The sequence below is a fragment of the Ovis canadensis genome, chromosome 16 (assembly GCF_042477335.2).
Source record: "Ovis canadensis isolate MfBH-ARS-UI-01 breed Bighorn chromosome 16, ARS-UI_OviCan_v2, whole genome shotgun sequence".
Lineage (NCBI taxonomy): Eukaryota > Metazoa > Chordata > Mammalia > Artiodactyla > Bovidae > Ovis > Ovis canadensis.
This window is the reverse complement of record NC_091260.1, coordinates 42375141-42399346: the sequence shown is the minus strand read 5'-3', so window position 1 is coordinate 42399346 and position 24206 is coordinate 42375141. Positions and strand designations below refer to the sequence as shown.

Here is a 24206-nt window from a genome sequence, read left to right as displayed (position 1 = left end):
TATGACAATCTCTAGGTACACAACTTAGAGCTCTTATCCCATGACATGTATTTTTATAGTGTTTTCGTAGCATGTATGGCTTGTCCATTAGTTACTGATATGAAAGAATACTCTTGCTTTGACTTCTAAATCTACACAAGCCTTATACAAATATAAGTATTATAACATGTGGACTCCTTGATCTTACCAACAACTTCACATAAAATTCAAATATCAAATAGTACTTAAGGCAAAACATATATCTTGATCAATAGAATCAAACCAAATACACTTTTTACTAGTACTAGAATGGTTAAATGCTAGAGTCTCACTTCTGTATAATAAATCAGTTCTCCAATCACATTACATTTCATTGTGAGTATGTGTGTGTGTGTGTGTGTGTGTGTGTGTGTGTGTCTATGTATATTAGAAAGAGAAAGGAAGGGCCTGAGAGGGGGAGAGAGACAAGAGTTTCTTCTTTTCAAGGCTCAGACTATCTTCCTTCAGCCATATTACTTGGAGATCTGTAAGCAAACAAACTATAAAACAGAAAAAAAAAAAAGGAGATAATTTGAAACAGCTTGTTTTACTTTCTCCTTTTCTATTTTTTCTTCCAGTTTTTGGTTCTACCAGCTTAAAAAAAGACTAGGAAAATGGTGATTCAGACATAATTCCCATCTCTGATAAGCTCCTCTCAATTCTCTAAATCAGAACAAAAATACATGCACGATCATCTCATATTCAACATGGCATTACTATCCATAGAAAATGTTGATGTGAAATAAGTTCTTGTTGAACTTCAGGAGATTCCTTTGAAAATATGCTAATGAGCATATTCTAGCTATTTTCTTATGGCATGGAAAAGGAAACCAAGGTTATCTTAGTTTTAGGAAAGAAGCAGTTTTTACTCTAGTTCTGCACACAAAAAATATCATAATAAAAAGGCAAATGCTACAAGAAATGAAGTGTCCCTAAATTTTTTGGTAGAATTCTTCAGTTCAGTTCAGTTCAGTTACTCAGTCATTTCTGACTCTTTGCAACCCCATGAATCGCAGCACGCCAGGCCTCCCTGTCCATCACCAACTCCCAGAGTTCACCCAGACTCATCCATCAAGTTGGTGATGCCATCCAGCCATCTCATCCTCTGTCATCCCCTTCTCCTCCTGCCCCCAATCTCTCCCAGCATTAGGGTCTTTTCCAATGAGTCAACTCTTTGTATGAGGTGGTCAAAGTACTGGAGTTTCAGCTTCAGCATCAGTCCTTCCAATGAACACCCAAGACTGATCTCCTTTAGGATGGACTGGTTGGATCTCCTTGCAGTCCAAGGGACTCTCAAGAGTTTTCTCCAAAACCACAGCTCAAAAGCATCAATTCTTCAGTGCTCAGCTTTCTTCACAGTCCAACTCTCACATCCATACATGACCACTGGAAAAACCATAGCCTTGACTAGACGGACCTTTGTTGGCAAAGTAATGTCTCTGCTGTTCAATATGCCATCTAGGTTAGTCATAATTTTCCTTCCAAGCAATAAGCATCTTTTAATTTCATGGCTGCAATCACCATCTGCAGTGATTTTGGAGCCCCTCTTTATATTTAAAGTCTGACACTGTTTTCACTGTTTCCACATCTACTTCTCATGAAGTGATGGGACCAGATGCCATGATCTTCGTTTTCTGAATGTTGAGCTTTAAGCCAACTTTTTCACTCTCCTCTTTCACTTTCATCAAGAGGCTTTTTAGTTCCTCTTCACTTTCTGCCATAAGGGTGGTGTCATCTGCATATCTGAGGTTATTGATATTTCTCCCAGCAATCTTGATTCCAGCTTGTGCTTCTTCCAGCCCAGCGTTTCTCATGATGTCCTCTGCATATAAGTTAAATAAGCAGGGTGACAATAAATAGCCTTGACGTACTCCTTTTCCTATTTGGAACCAGTCTGTTGTTCCATGTCCAGTTCTAACTCTTGTTTCCTGACCTGCATATAGGTTTCTCAAGAGGCAGGTCAGGTGGTCTGGTATTCCCATCTCTTTCTTACCTATTTCTAATTCTAAAATTATGTAATGCCAATGCAACCCACAATTTTAATCACTTTGGACATGGGACATGATAATCAGTGCTTCCTAAGAAACACTGCTTAGTACAATTCCTGAAGAAGACTAATCTATATCATCTTAATTAAATTTGCCAAATTTGTTACAAACTGGCCAACTTGCAGGAACACAACCAGACATTTCATGTATATATGTGTTCTTAAACTTCCTCTGATATGGAAGGAACCAACACCATGGCTTACTAGCACAGCTAGAGAAGGCCTTAACAGTTAACAGCATGTATTTCTCAGTCAACAGGGACTGTTCATGAAAAAAAGAAGTAAACATGCAAAGCTTAATGATTTCTCTTGTGCATCACTTCCAAGACTCATGCCAAATTTTTCCAAGCTAGTTCTGAAATGGTTAATCTGCTCTGATGAGTAAACAGTCTTTCACCTTCAACCAGTTGGGCACTAGTGACATGGGTTAACAAAACCATCTGTGTGAGTTTGGCTGTGGGTATAGGTGTCTATGGACCCAAGGCTTGCCTAGAAGGGGTATAACATAGTGTGCAACCTGTGTGCTGTCCCAGGGAGTACTGTGACACTAGGTTCTCCAGACAGTGGAGAAGCAGCGGCAAACCTCAGTGGTACCAACTTCCATCAGATTGCAGATGAGGTTTGGAAGGAGAGTTCCAAATTCTCCAACCAGAGAATCAAGACAAGAAATGGCCTACTCAATAGTCTCTCCCACATCTTCTTCTAAGATGCTAGAAATTACCTTGAGTTTCTCTATTTTAGGTAAGAAAGTAAAATCAGTGACATTTTCTGGATGGTCATGATTTAAATGCCTGTGCACTACCCTACCTGTGTATCAGGGCTTCCCTGGTGGCTCAGCTGGTAAAGAATTTGCCTGCAGTGCGGGAGATCTGGGTTTGATCCCTGAGTTGGGAAGATCCCCTGAAGTGAAAGGCTACTCACTCCAGTATTCTGACCTGGAGAATTCCATGGACTGTACAGCCCATGGGATCACAAAGAGCTGGACACGACTGAGTGACTTTCACACTGCCTAAAGTCAGTATATCCTCCTCCTGTGGCCTGCAGTTTCCTTGGCTGGCCCCCAATAAGGTTGAGGTTTGACTCTCAAATACTGGAACTGGATGAGTTTTGGATAGCCCCAAGCAGAGAAGGCAGGAGGAACATCCCAAGATGAGTTCTTTAGAGAAAGATAAAACTTGAATGCCATAAAATTGAAAGCAAACGTCAGAAGTAGACTCTCTCAATTGAGAAGATATAGGACTGGAGTCAGGTATGAATGATGAAGTGCAGACAGATTGCTGTTGCTTTGGAATGGCCCATGGCTTTCCTTTGGCTACCATTGGAAATGTATTATTGGTTAGAAAGTAATGGTTCAAAGGATTTTTTGTATCCTTCATTTTTTTTTAGAGTGAGGTGGCATGCTGCGTTAGTGAAGAGTCACCCTTGAAGGTTGGTAAAGGATAAAAAATTAAAAATATATGTCTCCATATAAGGAATGGGTCTTTGCAACACCAGGGACTATAGCCTGCAAGGTTCCTCCATTCATGGGATTTTCCAGGCAAGAATACTGGAGTAGTTTGCCATTTCCTTCTCCTGGGGATCTTCCCAACCCAGGGATCGAACCTGGGTCTCCTGAATTGCATGCAGACTCCTTATCATCTCCATATAAGGAATAGAAAGGTTTATAGAAACTTGGGGTAGAAAATGAATAGCACTCAGAAAAGTAAATACTAGAGCATCATTTATGATAAAGGTGAAATCTGAGCAGTGGGGTAGGGAGAGTAGCAATAGAAGTCATAAAGGAAAAAGTATTAGTTTTAATTATGTTTATAAACTCACCTGACATTAACACAGTAGAGACATAATGTAGCTTTATGAGAAGATGTAAAATGTATCAACATTCTTTGTAAAACAACAGGTGGCATGAAATTATAAATGATAGTATTACTGTTATTGTTATTATTAGCCAGCACTATACATTGATAAGGACATGGTTCCCTGAGGATCTCTATTATATATGCCAATTTGAAGATATTCAGAGTTGATTCTAGTTATGCATTTTTCTCCATATTTTGTTAGCCATATAATGCAGGAGTAAATTGCACAAGTAAAATGGATCAATATTTTGACAAAGTAGAAATACAGAACTTTCAGAGGTAGAAAAAAAGGTGAAGAATAATTAGTATTTAGAATGGTAATACAATCACAGAAATAAGAAGGGACAGGAGAATTTGGTTAAATTACTGATCTTGATAACATTATCGATACAGGAAAAATTTTATCTCAGAATGAACTAAGACATTTCTAAAGACAAATTCCGTAGTGAACTAAGGGATTCTCAAAGGCAATGGTCTACTCCTGAAATTTAAAAAAATGATAAATATATACTCATGAACACAAAACACAAGGGATTAAAGCTAAACTAGAAACAGAATTCACATATCTCAAAGCCAACAGGTTGCCCCAAAGTTTAAGAAAAACAACTGAGCCTTATCATGTACTCCAGATGTTAATAAAGTGGACCATTTGGAAAGGAAAGAAGTTCCAGAAAACAAATGTTCACGAGCAATGGACCTTTGTTATTCTAACAACATATAAATAACAAAATATAAATCACAGGGGCACTGATGCCATTTACTAGACTAAGCAGGAGTTTTACTTCACATATTTTTATTCATGAGTGAAATATGACAGGTTTCACTTCAATTAAGAACTTATTTATTTGTTAACCTATTTCTCTCTTCCACTCTTCCATGATGCCTTTTCCCATAAAATAAGCAACAAATCCCAAGAAAATCTAGTTTACTCTCAATACTTAGGTGAACAGAGTTGAATATGATTTATCAAAATAAGAGACCACTCCCCTTTCCTCTAGCCCTAACAATTTATATGGATGCCCTTTACTTGGCTTTAAACAGATATCCCAAATTCTGTGTGTCCAAATAGAACTCATCTAAACCGAGCCTACAAGCATGGAAACACACTGTTCCCAAATCCTCCTGCTCAGTTTACTGACTCCATATTGTAGTTCCCTTCTGTCCACTGGGTGGACCCAAAGCATCCATGCAGAAGGGCAGCTAAGAGACTTCCCTGGCGCTTGAGAGGTTAAGACTCTGCCTTCCAACGCAGGGGACCTGTGTTTGATCCCTGGTCTGGGAACTGGGGATCCCTCATGCTGTGAGGCAGCTGGACCTGTGTGCCATAGCTATCACCACAACTAAGACCTGATGATGCCAAATAAATATTAAAAAGAGAGAGAGCAGCTAAGCAGTGCCTGTTCTCACTTTATCATCTGCTTTACCATAGTTCTCAGGCCAGCAGGCTTGAAAGTACATATTTATAACAGAAAATGTGAAAGTAAAAGTGTTAGTCACTCAGTCATGCCCAACTCTTTGCAACTTCATGGACTATATGTAGCCTGCCAGGCTCCTCTGTCCATGGAATTCTCCAGGCAAGAATACTGGAGTGGGTTGCCATTCCCTTCTCCAGGGGGATTTCCTGACCCAGGGACTGAACCTGGGTCTCCTGAATTGCAGGCAGATTCTTTATCATCTGAGCCACCAGGGAGGTCCATTTATTACAGAACAACCAACCAAACGGAGAAGGCAATGGCAACCCACTCCAGTACTCTTGCCTGGAAAATTCAATGGACGGAGGGGCGTGGCGGGCTGCAGTCCATGGGGTCGCTAGAAGTCAGATACAACTGAGTGATTTCACTTTCACTTTTCACTTTCATGCATTGGAGAAGGAAATGGCAACCTACTCCAGTGTTCTTGCCTGGAGAATCCCAGGGACGGGGGAGCCTGGTGGGCTGCCGTCTATGGGGTCACACAGAGTCGGACATGACTGAAGCGACTTAGCAGCAGCAGCAACCAACCAAACACACATAAACACCAATTTTTAAAAATCCTTTTTTTTATCAACACATTTTTATAATATGGAAACCAACTTGACATTGCTAATAGTCATGCTATTAACTATCATCATTAAAAGGCATGCTTCTGTGTACTTCTTCTAGGATCATGACCCTGGCCAGTTGTTTCCCTTCCTAAGTTTTTAAAAATCAAATTATACTTCTGTGATGGACATTATCTCATAATTAGATGCTATCATCTTTTAAGTGGTGGTTGATGTTAAACTGACCCTTCTGTTCTTTCATCATTAGACTTCGATTCTGCTGCTTTATTCCTAAAGCTGGTTAGGGTTTCTTTTATTGTCTATTTTAGTTCTCTCTTGAACAGAACATAAAGCTCCTTTCTTTTTATTCTAGCTTTATTGAGATAATCAGGGCTTCCCTGGTGGCTCAACAGTAAAGACTCTACCTGCCAATGGAGGGGACATGGGTTCAATCTCTGGTTTGGGAAGATTCTGTGAAGAAAGAAATGGCAACCCACTCCAGTATTGTTGCCTGGGAAATCCCATGGACAGAGGATACTGGTGGCTACAGTCCATGGGTTTGCAAAAGAGTCAGACACAACTTAGGGACTAAACAATAACAAATTTGATAATTGATAAATAACATTGCATTCATTTAAGATATACAATATAATGATATATGTATCAATTGTGATAATCACAATAAGTTAGTTAACATCCACCACCCCACACAGTTGCAAAAATATAGAATGCTTCAGGAATTTGCATGTCACCCTTGTGCAGGGACCATGTTCATATCTGTACCCTTCTAAGTTTATGTGTGTGCTAAGGAAGTGGACACTAAAGCTCATTTTCTTCACCTTGATGAAAAAATGCTTCATTTTACTTGGATTTTTAGTGTCTGGATTATTACAAATTAAGACACAAATGTGGAGAGGGAAATGGCAACCCACTCCAATATTTTTGCCTGGGAATTCCATGGACAGAGGAACCTGGCAGGCTATAGCCCATGGTGTCGCAAAGAGCTGGACACTACTAAGCAACTAATACACACACACAAGACACAAATGACTATCTCTATCTCTACTTTAACTCCTTCTAGTCCATTCTCCAGCAGCACATTCAATCTATGTACACACATGCTTAAAGCTTTCTCATAGCCTCAAAATTAAGTCAAATGTACCAAGGGATCATACCAAGCTGACATCACTCCTATCTCTATTTTCAGTCCCACTCCTTAACTTTGTTACCCCCTACACCAAAACCCAGACAACTCTTGCCACCCTAAACTACTTGCCATTCCCCAACAAGCCAGTTCACTCTCCTCCATGCCTTTACATAGGTGGTTTTCTGACTCAGTATATGCTGTGGCTTCCTTCCCCTTTGGCTGGCCATTTCTCTAGTCTTTCAAGATGCAGTTCATTTTCAAACATTCTCAAAGATCTACCTTTATCTCTGCAAATCAGCCCTCCCAGTAGGTTCAGCTCCCATCTGTATAACCCATTACTTATCATGTGACCGCACTGTACCACCTGTTTCTCTGGTAGCCTTCACCAGTGTAACCAAAACTCCCTAAAAGCAGGGATCATATCCTAACCATCTTTGTATCACAAACATCTAGCAGTGATTGATATTAATGGAATCTAGGAAAACTACCTAACTGACTTCAAAACTGTATTGCAATAGTATTCTACTATATAATGTTATCATGCATGTGTGTGCTAAGTCCCTTCAGTCATATTGGACTCTGCAACCATATGGACTGTAGCCTCCCAAGCTCCTCTGTCCACAGGATTTTCCAGGCAAGAATACTGGAGTGGGTTGCTATGCTCTTCTTCAAGGGATCTTCCTGACCCAGGGATCAAACCCATATCTCTTAAGTCTCCTGCATTGGCAGATGGGTTCTTTACCACTAATGCCCCCTGAGACGCCCTAATGGTATCATAGCTACCTTGAATTGTGCTGGAAGTTGAAAAGCCAAATGCTTCTACCTGAACCACAAGAAAACCAAAATCTCTCATTAAGATTTAGAGTATTTTCACTGTGATTGATGTGAACTTTAAACTAAATGAAATCAAACAGATGCTCTTAGCAGTTTGATCAACTATTCTTCCAACAGATATCTGTATAGCAGATGGCATAAACAATTCAGCATATATTTAAATACTGATATAAAGTTAAAATAACATAAAATCTTTCAAATTTATTGAGGATTTATTCCTTCCTGAGTGCCTTTTCAGGGGACTGGCATCCCTGACTAATTTTCATACATGCTCTCAAACATTTCTCTCCTCTTCACTTTCTTTCTTCTTCCAGGAAGAAGGCAAATGCCCCTTTGCAATGTTGCTATTGTTCAGTTGCTCAGTTGTGTCTCACAGTTTGCGATCCCATGGACTGCTGCATGCCAGGCCTCCATGTCCTTCACCATCTCCCAGAGCTTGCCCAAATTGATGTCCATTGAGTCAGTGATGCCATCCAACCACCTCTTTCTCCGTTGTCCCCTTCTCCTCCTGCCTTCAACCTTTCCCAGCATCAGGGTCTTTTCTAATGTAATGCAATGTTACATTTATGCTTTTCTGGACTCAACCTGAAGCACCACTCTAGCAATGAAAGTATCATCCTTTATATATCTTTTTCAGGAAATAAAGTTGGCACACATACTCAGTATATATAAACTGACAAGAAACCTCACAGAGACTACTTTTGGTTTCCTCCGATGAGGATGATACACCTAACACTGAAAAAGGAGGTAAAAATTATTGTCTGTTATTCAAATGTGGAAATGTCCCCTGTGTAGTGAAGACAGTCCCTACAGGTCTTATGAGACAAGCATGAGAGACATAAATACGAAATTGCAGTATTGTTTATATGGTGTTATCATTTAGCTTCCAATCATCCCTGAGCATATAAAAAACTAAATAAAAAACCCACTATTTTTACTTTCTCAGTTCAGTTCAGTCACTCATTCATATCTGACATTTTGTGACCCCATGGACTGCAGCACAACAGGCTTCCCTGTCCATCACCAACTCCCAGAGCCTACTCAAACTCATGTCCATCGCATTGGTGATGCCATCCAACCATCTCGTCCTCTGTCGTCCTCTTCTCCTTCTATCTTCAGTCTTTCCCACATCAGGGTCTTTTTGAATGAGTCAGTTCTTCACATCAGATGACCAAAGTATTGGAGTTTCAGCCTCAGCATCAGTCCTTGCAATGAATATTCAGGACTGATTTCCTTTAGGATGGATTGGTTGGATCTCCTTGCAGTCCAAGGGACTCTCAAGAGTCTTCTCGAACACCACAGTTCAAAAGCATCAATTCTTCAGCGTTCAGCTTTCTTTATAGCCCAACTCTCACATCAATACATGACTACTAGAAAAACCATGGCTTTGACTGGATGGACCTTTGTTGGTAAAGTAATGTCTTTGCTTTTTAATATGCTTTCTAGGTTGGTCATAACTTTTCTTCTGAGGATCAAGTGTCTTTTAATTTGGCTGTACTCACCATCTGCAGTAATTTTAGAGCCCAAGAAAATAAAGTCTCTCACTGTTTCCATTATTTCTCCATCTATTTGCCATGAAGTGATAGGACCGGATGCCTTAGTTTTCTGAATGTTGATCTTTAAGCCAACTTTTTCACTCTCCTCTAGAACATAATTAATCAGATATGATTGTTCTCAATATGCTCCGACTGTCTCTTGAGGGTAGATAAAATGGCAGAGGCTTTTTTCCATATAAGAATAAACCATGAGTCTTTGGTGAACAAGGGCACTGAATTTTATCCTGTCCTTTATTATCTCCCATTAGTGGGTTAGTCGCTAAGTGTGTCTGACTCTGGAGATCCTATGGAGTGTAGCCCACTAGGCTCCTCTGTCCATGGGATTCTCCAGGCAAGAATACTGGAGTGTTGCCATTTTTCTTCTCCAGGGTATCTTCCTGACCCAGAGATCGAACCCTGGTCTCTTGCATTACCTGCAGATATTGTCTGAACCACCAAGGAAGTCCCACTATTCCCCATTACTCCCCCAACATATTTTAGGACAAAAGCAATTCAAACAGTCTATATTGCCTAATCTTAGAATTCCCACGGGCTTGCCAGAATCATTCCCCATGTAAGGACCAAGTAGCAGAGAATATACTTGATTACACTGAAGTTTTAAGGTGCTTTGCCAATATCCCTGAATTAGTTTGATATTCTGTATGACTCAAGATTCAAATGCAGTTTTCTCTCAGTGCAGTGTCAGGCACATAGTCATTAAGTATCAATATACTGACTATGTTTAGTGGGTGGTCAGAGGTATTATGTAGCTACTTATAATTTAGAATTAAGAAAATTGCTGTTAATAATTTACTTTTCTGCCTAGTATATTAAGGAAATAGTTCTATAATATATTGTTCTCTGAAAAAGATAGAGCAATTACCAGGGGAACCATTTCTATCAGCTTTTGGCACTGTTAGATCAAGGTCAGAGTTAGGGGCAGAATCTATAGTTTGAGTTTACCAAGTCATGTAGTATTTGACCTTTAAATTGCTGTTTTGTCGTGCCATAGCTATTGCAGAGAAAGTGATCCTGTTATATCCAGTTTCATTGCTAAAATAAATACAAGGTCATTGCCTCCAGCAGGTGACTGGAAAACATACAGTATAATCTTCTTGATCTTGACACCCAAAACACAACTAAGAGTTTTTCCCAAGGCCTTTTGAATGCACTGAGAAATATAAATAAATAAAACAATGCGTTACTCACAGTCAGCTATGAACAATTTAATTTGGCCAGGCATACAAAAGCAGCTTCCTTAAATAAGAGCTACCCAGGGTCTCATTAGTGCAGATGAAAAAAAAAAAAATCAAGGTCATGCTAAAGGTGTATGACTTCATGGTGGAAAATTTCAATCCTCCAAACACCTCCGGGTTAGAAACCAAAAAGCAAGAGGAACAACAACTGTCAGGCAGATTTCAAAATCTCATTCAGACCATTGGACAAATACTAAGGAAAAAAGCTGAAATTCTAAATATACTGAGGTATACATTTTTACAAAGTAAGGTTGACAAGGCTGAAGGTGGGTGTCGAATGTCTCTTATTATAATGAGCAGAACTTAGCATTATCTCCACACAAATGTGAAAGTGGAAAATTGAGCACCTCAGAATTCTAAAGTGACCTTTTCATGTGAATTACATCTTAGGAAAAAAAAATGATTTGTGAATTGTTCTTATGAGTAGATAAAAATGCATTTTCCTGTTTATCTTTTAATCCTGGTCTGCCATATTTTGAACGATAGAAGAAAAGTGATTATAATGTTGAAATGCAAGCAAAGATGAGAAAACATTAATTAAACTGTATTTATTGAATAATAAATGTAAATATTAAACATATCTTCCCCATTATACATGCTTCTATCTACTTTAATACATACTTAACTATATATCATATATATTATACCCGAATATATAAAATGAAGATAGTTACCTATCAGAGCTCATCTGAGCTAAAAATTAATGCTGATAGCATTAATGGACTTGTGATCTATTTAATTCTGCAGCTTTTAAAACCAAGAAGGCTGATCTTTTCTAAATGATGTTATGGTAGGAAAAAGGTTATGAGTGTAGGCTGGCAAGTCCATAGGAAAATAGTGGTAAGTTTCCAGTTAGATTCTGATGCTGATAAATCAATATAACTCTCAACAGCTGGGTCCTAAGATAAACGCAGATGTGTTAAAGAGAAAGCAAACAATCGTGGAAATGGAAGCAAACAGGGTGCTTAAGGACATCAGCCATCTGGGAACTGCTTCTTTGAGGAGAAGCTGTAAATCAAGTCAGTCTGCCTTCTCTGTAAAAGTGTTGTATTTTAATTTGGAGATTTATCTAATTCTATAAGTCACTGGCATAACCCAACCCAGAAGTATTACGAAAGCATAAATTGTACATTCACACTGGAGATACTTGTCTTCATCACAAAATATTAGGAGATCAATAGCAGTGTCCTTGGGCTCCTGAGGCAAGTGTCCTTTGGTGTCATGAAGCCCCAGTGATGCACAATATATTTTTGCCTGGTATCTCCTTGGACACTTTAAGGAATTTAAAAGGAACATCATATTGTGGTAGTCTGGGTTTGCTTTAAGGTACCAAATACCTTGTGCCTTGTTTGGGGGAGCTTAGAGTGTGGTTCCCTATGACACTATACAGGCTTCCTTTGATAGACAAACTTAAAGACTGTGAACTACTATTTCATATCCTATGGCATAGTTAGTAGGATGGAAAACTCTCATGGAAACACTGGGACAGTTTACCAAATGGCTGTTTATCCAGTACCTACAAATAGTTATTGGGAAGTACCTTGAATGCAAGAAATTCTCACCCCTTGGGAGAGGTTGATACTCTCATATCATGGGAAATGAGCTAGGAAGAAGACAATAGTTGGATGTCACCCAGAAATCCAAAGGAGTGCTGATAACCAGGCTGCTGGAAAAATCAAGAGCCTGACGTTCCCTAAGATATTTGAGTAGATAAGCAAGTGTTTCTATTAGAGACCTTAGAATAAGCTTTCCTGCTGGGAATCTGTCTACCCTTCCATATTTGTCCTTCAGCTCTCTCTGCCCTACCCTTTGCCCAGAAAACTGACCCATTTGGATAACACAGTAACGTGTTCTGACTTCCAGTTGGATTAAGTTAATGAGAAACCTTGACAGATGATCAGAGAGAAGAAGAATGTGGTCAGTATTTTAGACTTCCACTTCAAAGAGAGTGAGTGGGCTGTGTTTTCTGTTAAAGGTAACTTCTCCTATCAAAGCAGCCCCACCTACAAGACTTTGTATTCTGGGTTTTAGTGTTGGTAGTGTTCTCTGATTACCATCCTGAGCATTCTGCTATCTCTTGTGGTCTCCAAATTCCATTTACAACTTTAATAGTCTTCTTTTGAAAACTTCCCTCAGTTTTGTAATTTGCAAACACCAAGTGTACTCTGTGTGGACCCTGGCTATGTAGTGTTTCAAGTAGAAAGGGAAGAAATATGAATACACCAGGAAAGAGAAATAAACTTGCCCGAGAGTCAAGACATGTTGGCTTAAGAGATCAGTCACTAGTGGTTCTGTGAAGTGAAGTCATTTCCCTTCTCTGGGCACCTTTCATTTTTAAAAACTAAATTTGTACTCTTGGGATGAAAACTTTATTTTTGCCTCCAAACATCTGTCTTTTTCTTATTCTAGACACAGAAACAATTTGTTTGATTATAAGACCACGAATGCCTATTTTATACTCTTTCTGCATCCTGGGGCACATTGCTGATCACTTTATCAATATCCATTCCCTTTTCCCTACAGAACCCCATATGATCTGGGGTGACAATATGCCTAGCTTTCTAAAAGACATTATTCATACTGCTTGGGGAAGGATGGGACAGCCAAGTGATTGAATACTGGTCAATGAGGTGAAAGTCCAAGTTACTGGGCTTAGTTTCTGGAAATCTAAGAGGCCATCTCATTGGAGTTGCCCTTTTCTTCCTTTTGCCCTTTCTCTTCTTCTTGCCTGAAATGTGGATTGATGACTGGGGTAGGGAAGTCTTCCCTAGAGTGACAGCACAGGCTTACTCTATGGCAGATGGAGGCTGGGAGCTGATAGCATCATGGAAGTGGCAATACAGCCATTGATATTACCTTTCTATCTACATGGTGTATGCTAAATTGCCTCAGTCATGTCCGACTCTTTTCAACTTTATGGACTATAGCCTGCCAAGCTCCTCTGTCCACGGGATTCTCCAGGCAAGAATACTGGAGTGGGTAGCCATTCCCTTCTTCACAGAATCCTCCCAACCCAAGGATCAAAACTGGGTCTCTTACATTGCAGGCAGGTTATTTACCCTTGAGCCATGGTAGAGCTTACTTAATTAAGTCTCATGTTTCTGTAACGTAAAGTCTTCTATACTTCTCTAACTCAGAAAATAATCAAGTTACATACAAACCATGTAGTCCTGGATAACTCAGGTCAGAGCTCTAGTTGGTGCCCCAGTAAACCCTTGCTTCCCCTTTCCTTATCCTGTATCCAATTTAATCCCTCAAACCTCACAAGGACTGTGCTAAAATCACATGTAGCTCTAATTTTTAAACCCAGAAGTGACAGCTAGCTTAATTCATGTGATTCACTTATTTTACAATTCCTCAGTTTCACTTACAGTTAGATACCCAAGAGGAACTCCTGCACCCAGGAACTCCTGTGTGTAAAGAAGAAAGTTCACAGCAGCATGGCTTTTAACAGGAAAGATCTAGAAGCAGTACCTGCATGTTGTAGAATATTATACTGCATTGAAAATAAATGCATTACAGTAACATGCAATCACAGGGATGGCTATGTCAACAAAATAATGAGTGAAGGAAGCATATCTAACAAGATATATAACTTACTAACCTTTTCATAAATTTAAACAAAACAACTAAAACCAAATACTCTGTTTTGAAAAATATAATGTCACTGAACAAGACCCTCTGAATAGTTCCCTACCTATGTCCTCTGTCTGCCTTTTGTTTGTAGAAAAACTTGAGTCAAAGAATAAATTTAATCATATAACTGAAAAAATGCAGAGAGAGAAAAACAGCCAACCAAGACAAGACAATAATACTTTAGCCATTAAACAAAGTCAAGGACCTTTAGTTTTTCCTCAAGGACTATAGTTAATTGATGCCATGTCCTTTGAACAGTTTTGCAGATACTGAAAACCCCAGCAGGTGGAAGAAGTTAACTGTATGCTACCTACAAGCATGTAGACTGCAGACTGGTTGGAAACCAAAGGCTGATGAAGCCAACTCCCAATTACTTCACTGCCAACCAATCATAAAAAGGTCCACAAGCTGATCACACCCTGCTTATTCTGTACCCTAAGACTCCTCAAAACCCACTCCAGGGTGGGTCACGCAGTCTTGAGGGCATAAGCCTGCTATGACCCTCTTTGCCTGGCAAAGCAATTAAAGCTACTTTTATCTACTACATCCAAAACTCTGCCTGAGTTTCCATTTGGCACCAGTAAACAGAGATCAAATTTTGGCAACAGTACTGCTTAGATATGCACATGTTTTTACAACTATAGTTTAAAGGCAAGGAACTGAAAAATACAGAATTCAATATTGAATGTGCACTTTTTAATTTACAATTATTAAATAATTATAACTATAGGTATGTATGTGTAGATAGATAGCTTCTATATCAGTTTGAAATGTATATATATGGTACGAGTTAAAAAGGCAAAAAGTCTAATAGCTATCTCATAAATATTTTTTAGGCTCACTTCTTTTTTTAAAAAAATGTTTTATTGTGATAAAAGTCACATGTTATAAAACATACTATCTTAATCATATATAACTGTACATTTCAATGGTACTAGGGCTTCCCTGATGCTCAGACTGTAAAGAATCTGCCTGCAATGTAGGAGACCTGGGTTCGATCCCTGGGTTTGGAAGATCCTTTGGAGAAGGGTGCAACCCACTCCAGTATTTTGCCTGGAGAGGCCATGGACAGAGGAACATGGTGGGCTACAGTTCATGGGGGTCACAAAGAGTCACAAAGAGTTGGAAACAACTGAGCTACTAACACTTTCAGTGGCACTAAGTACATTCACATTTGTTACAGGTGGGGTGGGGAGGGATGGGGGCTTAGGCTCACTTTTTAAACTACTCAAACTACTCCAGATAACCTTCCAATGTGAGCAAACTGTCCTTTCACTTGCCACAATTTATCAACCTGAAAATATATGTATTAATCAACTATCTTATCCCTTTCACAATTCTGCCACACACAAATTTCCTCAGTTAACTTGCAGCCACTCTGCATTGCTGAGATGTTAAGAAGAAATACTGTGCTCAGACAGGGACTGAAAGTAAAGAATTAGTTGCTCAGTCATGTCTGACTCTTTGCAACCTGATGGTCTAGTCCATCAGGCTCCTGTGTCCATGACATTCTCCAGGCAAGAATACTGCCTTAGGTAGCCATTCCCTTCTACAGGAGACCTTCCTGATCCAGGGATTGAAAGTGGGTCTCCTATATTGCAGGCAGATTCTTTACCATCTGAGCCACCAGGGAAGCCCCTAAACAGGGACTAGGCATTGATTATTGCTTGCAGTTTAAGAATGAGAGACACAAAATCTTTCAGCGACTATCTCCTAAACTCAGCTTCCTTCAGATCAGCATTCAAGTCTCACCCTGCCAGGCCTCAGCCTACTTTTCTACCTTCTCTGAGTTTATCTCCATGCTTCTCCACAACTCTCCACTGCAACTGAATTCCTTCTCACTCCCAAATAACCTGAAGACCTTCCTAAATCAGAATTCCTCTCAAGGAATCTTTTTGTTGGCTATATTCTGGGTGTCTGGGAAGCTCTGTTCCTCACTTTCTATGGATTTAAAATCTATCCATCCTTCAAAATTCAGCTCAATTTTTGTCTCTTCTGTGACAATATTTCCTAAGAATCACTATGACAATTTTCATTGGTAAAACACTCACTAACACATGAACACTCCATCTTCTTCCACTCCTGTCTCTCTTGTTCACCATCGTAGACCCGGAGTTATCCCAGGGTCTGGCTCGTGATGGAGGTTGAATAAAGAGCTCCTTAATGTAAGAACTTGAAAATATCTTCAATTACTCTCTTGGGATATTCTTTAAATTATGTTTTGTTTTTTTTTTCTTTCTCTTTTCTTCTCAGCTGAACTTCTTGGAGAGTGAGAACTGTGTCAATCCCATGTTTCCCCTAATCTTGCCAGTTTGATTGCTTATAAAAAGTACTTCCTAAAAATCTGATTTACTTCAAAACAAAAATAGAATTGGGATTGAATTTATATTAATTGCTCCATTCAAAAAAAACCAACCAAGTGCTAACAACTTCTATAGAAATTAAGAAATTAACATTTATCTTCTGAGTAAGGCATCTAAGGTTCAGAATCAAAAGTTACAGGGACAAAAAACAACTCTTTATAAACAAATTTACCAAAACTTTCCAAAGATTTTGAAGAAAATATTACTTTCACGAATAGATGGGGTGCAATGCCACTGTTAAATTACAAATGCTATTAAGTTATATTATAAACTGCATTTGGGGATTTGTTTTCCTTAATAAACTGTAACATATTATTTTCACTTTGTATATTGCTGGCAATGTTGACAATTTATCCAAATATAGAGTGCAGTCTCAGTATTTTAAGTCTTCATTAGTAAACACATTTATTGAAACAAGTAACAGAAAAGAGTGATTTCTTTATATAATGTTTATTATTATTTATTTTGCAGTATGCTGGTTCTTCGTTGGTATGCAGGCGTTTTCTTTCTTGTTGTGTTAAGTAGGGGCTACTCTCTAGCTGTGGTGTGTAGACTCCTCACTGGGATGGCTTCTTTGCTGCAGAGCAGGGGCTCTAGGGTACAGGGGCTTCAGTAGCTGTGGCATGTGGCTCAGTAGTTGTGACTCCCTGGTTCTAGAGCACAGGCTCAGTAGCTGTGGTGCATGGGCTTAGTTGCTCATGGCCTGTGGGATCTTCCCAGATCAGGGATTGAATCTGTGTCTCCTGCATTGGCAGGCTGACTCTCCACCTCTGAGCCACTAGGGAAGCCCTCTATTGCTACTGTGTATCCTGGAAAACATATTCACTTTCAAAATACTGTGCATATTTTATACATTATATCAATATAAAGTATATATTATATATGCAGATATACACATATATATGGCAGATGTGTTACAGGATATTATCTGCATCATCACTAATGATAAAGATGCTTTAAATCAAGGAGTCATTGTTTATAATTCTCATTAACAGTCTAGTGTTTACTATGTAAACATAATGAAATCAAGGAAGATGGCATTGATATCTTATTATAATTACTAACATATTATTTCTTGCATGCAGTGAGAAATTAATAATTCATGCATGGTGCTTTGAGCTTTTCTTGCCCCTTGTTGATTGGAATAGCATGAGATCATTATCATAAATTCAATGCAGTGATATATGCTCACAATTAACAGCTTATACCTTCTTACCTTCTGCAGCATACAATAAAGCACTTATACAATTTATATTCATGTAATAATAATTAACACCTGTGTGGCATTTCATTTAACACTAAGTAATCCAATTATTGGGTCATTTGACAAACTCAAAAACCATGCACTAAATCCTTGGCGATAAAGGGACACAAATGCATGAAATAACCATAAGCTAATTTCTGGAAACACATTAGTAATGATGTCAAACTATATTTTCATGTACTACAAAGTGATTTAGTAATTTTAGCTGAGAATATGGCAGAAGATATTTCATATATAGATAGTAGTGATGAAAAGGGAAAGCAAGGAGAAGGCCTACTCAGAGAAGAGAATATTCTAATTCCATGTAAGAGAGAGCAAAAGAATAACTAAGCACATAAAGGACTAAGTAACAGACCAGTGAGACATGACTTGTTTGAAGCATTTGGGGGAGAGCTTTGAATCAATTCCATGTGGAGAAGGCAATGGCACCCCACTCCAGTACTCTTGCCTGGAAAATCCCATGGATGGAGGAGCCTGGTGGGCTGCAGTCCATGGGATCGCTAAGAGTCGGACATGATTGAGCAATTTCACTTTCACTTTTCAGTTTCATGCATCGGAAAAGGAAATGGCAACCCACTCTAGTGTTCTTGCCTGGAGAATCCCAGGGACGGGGGAGCCTGGTGGGCTGCCATCTATGGGGTCGCACAGAGTCGGACACGACTGAAGGGACTTAGCAGCAGCAGCAGCAGAGTTTGAAATGAATTAGAATCACTAGGATTCTGGACTGGAAAAAGTGATTGTTTTTTTTGATTGATTCATGGATTGATTAAGAGATTTTACCAGAAGGAGGATAGGGAATCATCCCAAGAGAGAGGGAGACACTGGCAGGTTTCACCTATAATTTAAAAATGAAATCATGATGACATGAAGCAGACCTATGCTTGGAAATAGCAGAAGGAACACACACAAAGCCAATGACAAACTAAGATTTAGAACTTGATGATGTGGAATCCAAAATGAGTGATGAATAGTGTTGCTGTCATTCTGTAGGAATGAGATAAAAATAGTATACATTTACTTTCCAGAAGCTGGACAAGCGAGATTCCTCCATTCCTCCTCATCTAAAGAATAGCTTCATCTCTCCCTCCAGTTAATTCTATTTAACAGTTTGAAAAGTGAACATTTGCTTAGAATAAACTGGGATGGATCTAATGAGTGGGATGGATCTAATGGGTGTGATTCTTCACTGAAACATTTACATGTATTCTAAATGCCATTCCACTCCATCTCCCTTAAGAATTATTAATTTGGCACCAAACAAACAAATGGATTATGAAGCAAATGAGAATGATTGGCCATGTCAAGCTCCCCATTCTCTTCATGGGAGCACACATTTTAATAGGATCTACTAGAATTCAGAAGCACTTAAATCTGCTCACCATATGAACCTAAAAAGGTTCATGTGTTTTTGTATTAACCACAGAAGGGAAAAAAATATTTCTTCTTCAATCACCTGCTAACTGATGAAAAAGGAACTTTTTAAAACTACAGAGCATATAAAAGGAAAATATAATCTAAATTCACAAAATAACAAAAACTTAGCAGTATATATGCCTAGTTTATGAAAGTCATATTCTTATTGTCATGCTGTGCCTATAATTCATTTTATATGTCTACAGCTTATAATGTGGATTATGCTATAATATGAAAGGCATATTCATGTATTCTTGCTGTGCTGCAAATGAAATAAGGTTAAATTGCTTTGGCATATCAGTATTTTCTATGAATTGACTCCTACACAGCTAGCTGACACTGGCCAGCTCTATACTTTTAAAAATGTTTACTTCCTACGGTGTTTTTTACAGCTGCCCGTTTCTAAGATACCAAGAGTTGAGTACATTGCAATTTCCTACTTTTAGATGTCAAAGAACAACAACAAAAGCCCTAATAACTCTTGCTTGAATTTAGTTCACTGGTTTTTCTTTTTAAAAAATGTTTTTGTGACCAATGGTCTAAAAACCCAGCTTTTAGTTTGTTAAAAACACTAAAACAAATAAGGAAAAAAAAAGACCTTCACCCTCCACAATTTTCCATGTTTAGGGTTAACATTTAAGCCTTAAATGTACTCTGCTGAAATTCTTTTGCTTTTTAAAAAATATCTAAATATTTATCTTTGCTCTAAAATCTACTCAGCCTTTTATTTTAGATAACCTTAGCTTCTCTTGCAAATTAGCCTGCAAATATATGGGTATTTTATTAGGTTTGACCAAGCTGTGGATTTTGATGCCATCGTCTGTGAAGAAAATTTATTGTTTAACTGTTGTATTGTTTCAGTTAGTGCTGGAAAAAGTGTTATATTCCTAATACATGGACACATATATCAAAAGCATAGTTCCACTAAATTACTTTTATTTTCACTTATAGCTTATTGGCTATAAGTTATTTTAAAAAACTTTACAATTAAAACAAAGTGTAAAATACTTATAAAGAATAAAGGTCACCTTGGAATTTGATATATAAACTAGAAAAACACTTTCAACTTAATAATTAATCCATAAAACTTTTATTATTTAGCAATGATGAAATTACCTGATTGGATTTATGGTTCAATATGTAATGACATTGTTTCTAAGTCATTTAAAGTACAAGGGAGTGTTTCATGTCTTTGCTTAACTAATCTTTGGTTCTGGGAACAAATCCTACTTTACCAAGATTGTATGGAGGTAATTCTTGATTACTTTCCATTTTCATAATTTCAGGGCATTATATGAGGGAGAACATTTTGTCTTTAGCCTGTTAGCTCTGCAGTATGGTGGAAAGATGAGGCATAATTTAAAATGAGATGGTCTTAAAATGTGTGTTTGGCTTCTTACTAGCTGGTTTGCATTGAAGAGGCTGCTGAATCTCTCTGAGCCTGTATTATCCTGTATAAAAATGCAGATTAAACTTGTAGAATCATTACAAGGATTAAATGAGATAATGAATGTAAAGTACTTAGCACACTGGAAAAAAAACAGTATAAACTTTTTAAAAAAATCTACACATCCTCACTATATGTAAATTAAGTAACATTGCACAATTTGATTTTAGACATGATTTTAATCAGTTTCAAATTTTTTACTATGAGTTCATTTCTTCTTTGAATTTTCTTCTAAAATTTTGCTTATTCATGTCAAGGGTCATTTAAGTGTTTATTTTTCCTTCCTCTCTATCAGGATATCTGGTTTAGATCATCTTAGCACTAACTTGAAGCAATACAGAAACATTCATTTAAAAAATATTCAAGTCACTAATTTAGCTTTCATACTTTATGAATCTATAAAAATGAATTATATTAGTAAACTTTATATTTAAGTGGTTAATAGCTAATTTATACATATATTTATTAATTTTTATTTACTAGAAGTAAAAGCTATTGCACATTTTTATGTTAAACCTTTTTTTCTGTTTTGTAATGATTTAACATATTTCATGTATTATTAAACTCATACATTATTACCACTCTACAGCTTTAAAAATCAAATCTGGCCTTAGTCCAATACAGAAGAAAGATAGGAAAGTGAGAATGAATTAAATTGTCCATTAAAATGAAAAAGAAAAGCTGGATTAGAAACCAAATGATAGGAAGGACCAAAAAAAGCTTAAAACATATTAATACAATGTGGATATATAATGTAATGGACTTCCCAGTTGGTGCTAGTGGCAAAGAACCCACCTGCCAATTGTTCAGTCGCCAGTTGTGTCCGACTCTGAACCCCACGGACTGCAGCTCTCCAAGTTCATCTGTCCTTCACTGTCTCCCAGCGTTTCCTCAAATTCATGTTCATTAAATTGGCCATACACAAGTATTGACTAAAACATGTCTTCATAGCATCTAGGCCCTGCCACCACTGTGTGTGGCTGAGTTCACAAATCTGTTGTAATCAGTAGCTTTCCTCTCACCTCTCTGACTCTCTTCGCTTACTAAGCTTTGTTTCCTGGCAGTAATTAAAACCTTCTGCCGCTGCTGTAGCTACTGCTGCTGCTGGAAGCGTCATAGCCACCTCGGTTTCGTGGTGTGGCAAACTACTGGCCTCCACTACCATATGGGCCAGAACTTCTGCCTCCAAAGTTTCCTCCTTTCATGGGCCCAAAATTTGAAGATAGATTGCTGTAATTGCCAAAAATCACTGTAGCTTCCACCACCTCCCAAACTGCTTCTGTCACTATCAAACCTATCATGGCCATCCACACTGTCACTACATCCACCTGCCCATGCAGGAGACATGAGACGTGAGTTTGATCCCTGGATTGGGAAGATCCCCTGGAAGAGGAAATGGCACGCCAATCCAGTGTTTCTGCCTGGAGAAGCACATGGACAGCAGAGCCTGGTGGACTGCAGTCCATAGGGTCACAAAGAGCCTGACGTTACTGAACCGACTTAGCATGCGTGCATACACACATATAATATTTTACATATAATCTGAAAAAGAGAGAGAAAGGAATAGAGGATTGAGCAAAAAGACTGGAAACAAGAATATTTTATACTCTGAAGGAAATACTTATTATACAAAGTAATAATAATTACCAAAAATTAATGAGAAATTATCATAAGCTAAATACTTTGCCAACAAAGGTCTGTCTAATCAAGGCTATGATATTTTCAGTAGTCACTATGGAAGTGAGAGTTGGACTGTGAAGAAAGCTGAGTGCCGAAGTACTGATCCTTTTGAACTGTGGTGTTGGAGAAGGCTCTTGAGAGTCCCTTGGACAGCAAGGAGATCCAACCAGTCCATTCTAAAGGAGATCAGTCCTGGGTGTTCTTTGGAAGGAATGATGATAAGCTGAAACTCCAGTACTTTGGCCACCTCATGAGAAGATTTGACTCATTGGAAAAGACTCTGATGCTGGGAGGGATTGGGGGCAGGAGAAGAAGGGGACAACAGAGGATGAGGTGGCTGGATGGCATCACTGACTTGACAGACGTGAGTTTGAGTGAACTCTGGGAGCTGGTGATGGACAGGGAGGCCTGGCGTGCTGCAGTTCATGGGGTTGCAAAGAGTCAAACATGACTGAGCGACTGAACTGAACTGAACTGAAAAGATTATTCTAAGAATTCTAAATGTGCTATCTCATTTAACTCTCAAAATAACCTTAAGAGATTGGGATTATAGCTCTCTTCTTTTCCAGATGGTGAAAGGCTTGAAGAGGCTAAATGGCACTCCAAAGGTCACAGAGTTTCTAAGAAATGACAGCAATTACATTATCAAGATTTTGTCCCTATAGTCACCTGTGATATCATGTATTATTTCTTAACAAGTCATTGTAAAATTTACTGGTTTAAAATACAACAATCATTTATTTTGCTCAGGGGTCTAAAACACAGGCAGGGATCAGCAAGAATGGCTCATCCCTGGTCTATGCAGCTTTGTTTGAGGTCTTTCAATTGGGACTAGATAATACACTTCTTGGTTGTCACACACATATAGTTGACAAGTTGGTGCTGTTTGTCTATTAAAAAATCACCTGGTGCTGATTACTTGGGAAAGAGAACTCCTATTTTGGAGGGAGAATGAGGATATGAGTTGCATGAAAGAAAAGGGAAAGATGGCACAATCAATTAACTGATTAAAGGTCCCAGTGGCTTGTAAAAATTGTTGGCATTTTTACAATTGTAGAAAATGCAGTGAGCTGGAAAGCTATGAGGTAGTGGTCAGAGAGCAGGATGTTTGTGGTCGAAATTCTCAAAGGGATGTAGGTCGGTAATGGAAATGTCTGCCTTAATGACTAGCTCTGAGAGGAAATTCCCTGTTTGTTCAGTGGTTAGTGCCCTGAGCTTCTACTGCAGGGGTCGTGGGTTCAGTCTCAGGGAACTGAGATCCTGTAAGATGGGCAACCAGAAAAAAAAAAAAAAAAGACTATGTGTGAAGACTAGCTGTGGTAGAGTGGAGGATAATTTCATTGGAGGAGATGAATCTGAGTTGCTGGAAGAGTCATCTGGTTGGATACTGAGATCCACAAGAAAAGGATCAGGACTATTAGTAGACACAGGATAGTGAGTATGAAGCTGAATCCTTCCAGGAACACAGGAAATAGTTTACATGGGAGGGAGAGGTAGTGGGGAAAGACTGGAACAAGAAGCGGTGGTTAATGACAGTGGGACATTGAAGCTGGATGTGTCAGGAAACAGGGCAAGAGAATGGACTATAAACAGCAATATAGACAAGAATTGAGCCAATGATAAGTGCAAAGTATATTTATTTTACCCCGTGTGTATGTGTGTGTGTGTGCTCAGCCAACCAAAAACAAAT

General features: G+C 38.5%; 1 protein-coding gene and 1 non-coding gene across 2 annotated transcripts in view; both read right to left on the bottom strand.

The window, feature by feature from the left end:
* The window catches only part of HCN1 (hyperpolarization activated cyclic nucleotide gated potassium channel 1), a 448090-nt gene that overhangs the window by 148175 nt on the left and 275709 nt on the right, over positions 1-24206 (bottom strand). The window lies entirely within an intron of this gene.
* LOC138422074 (U6 spliceosomal RNA) lies at positions 6659-6761 on the bottom strand. Its single transcript, XR_011249744.1, has one exon. It is a non-coding gene; the product is annotated as a U6 spliceosomal RNA (small nuclear RNA).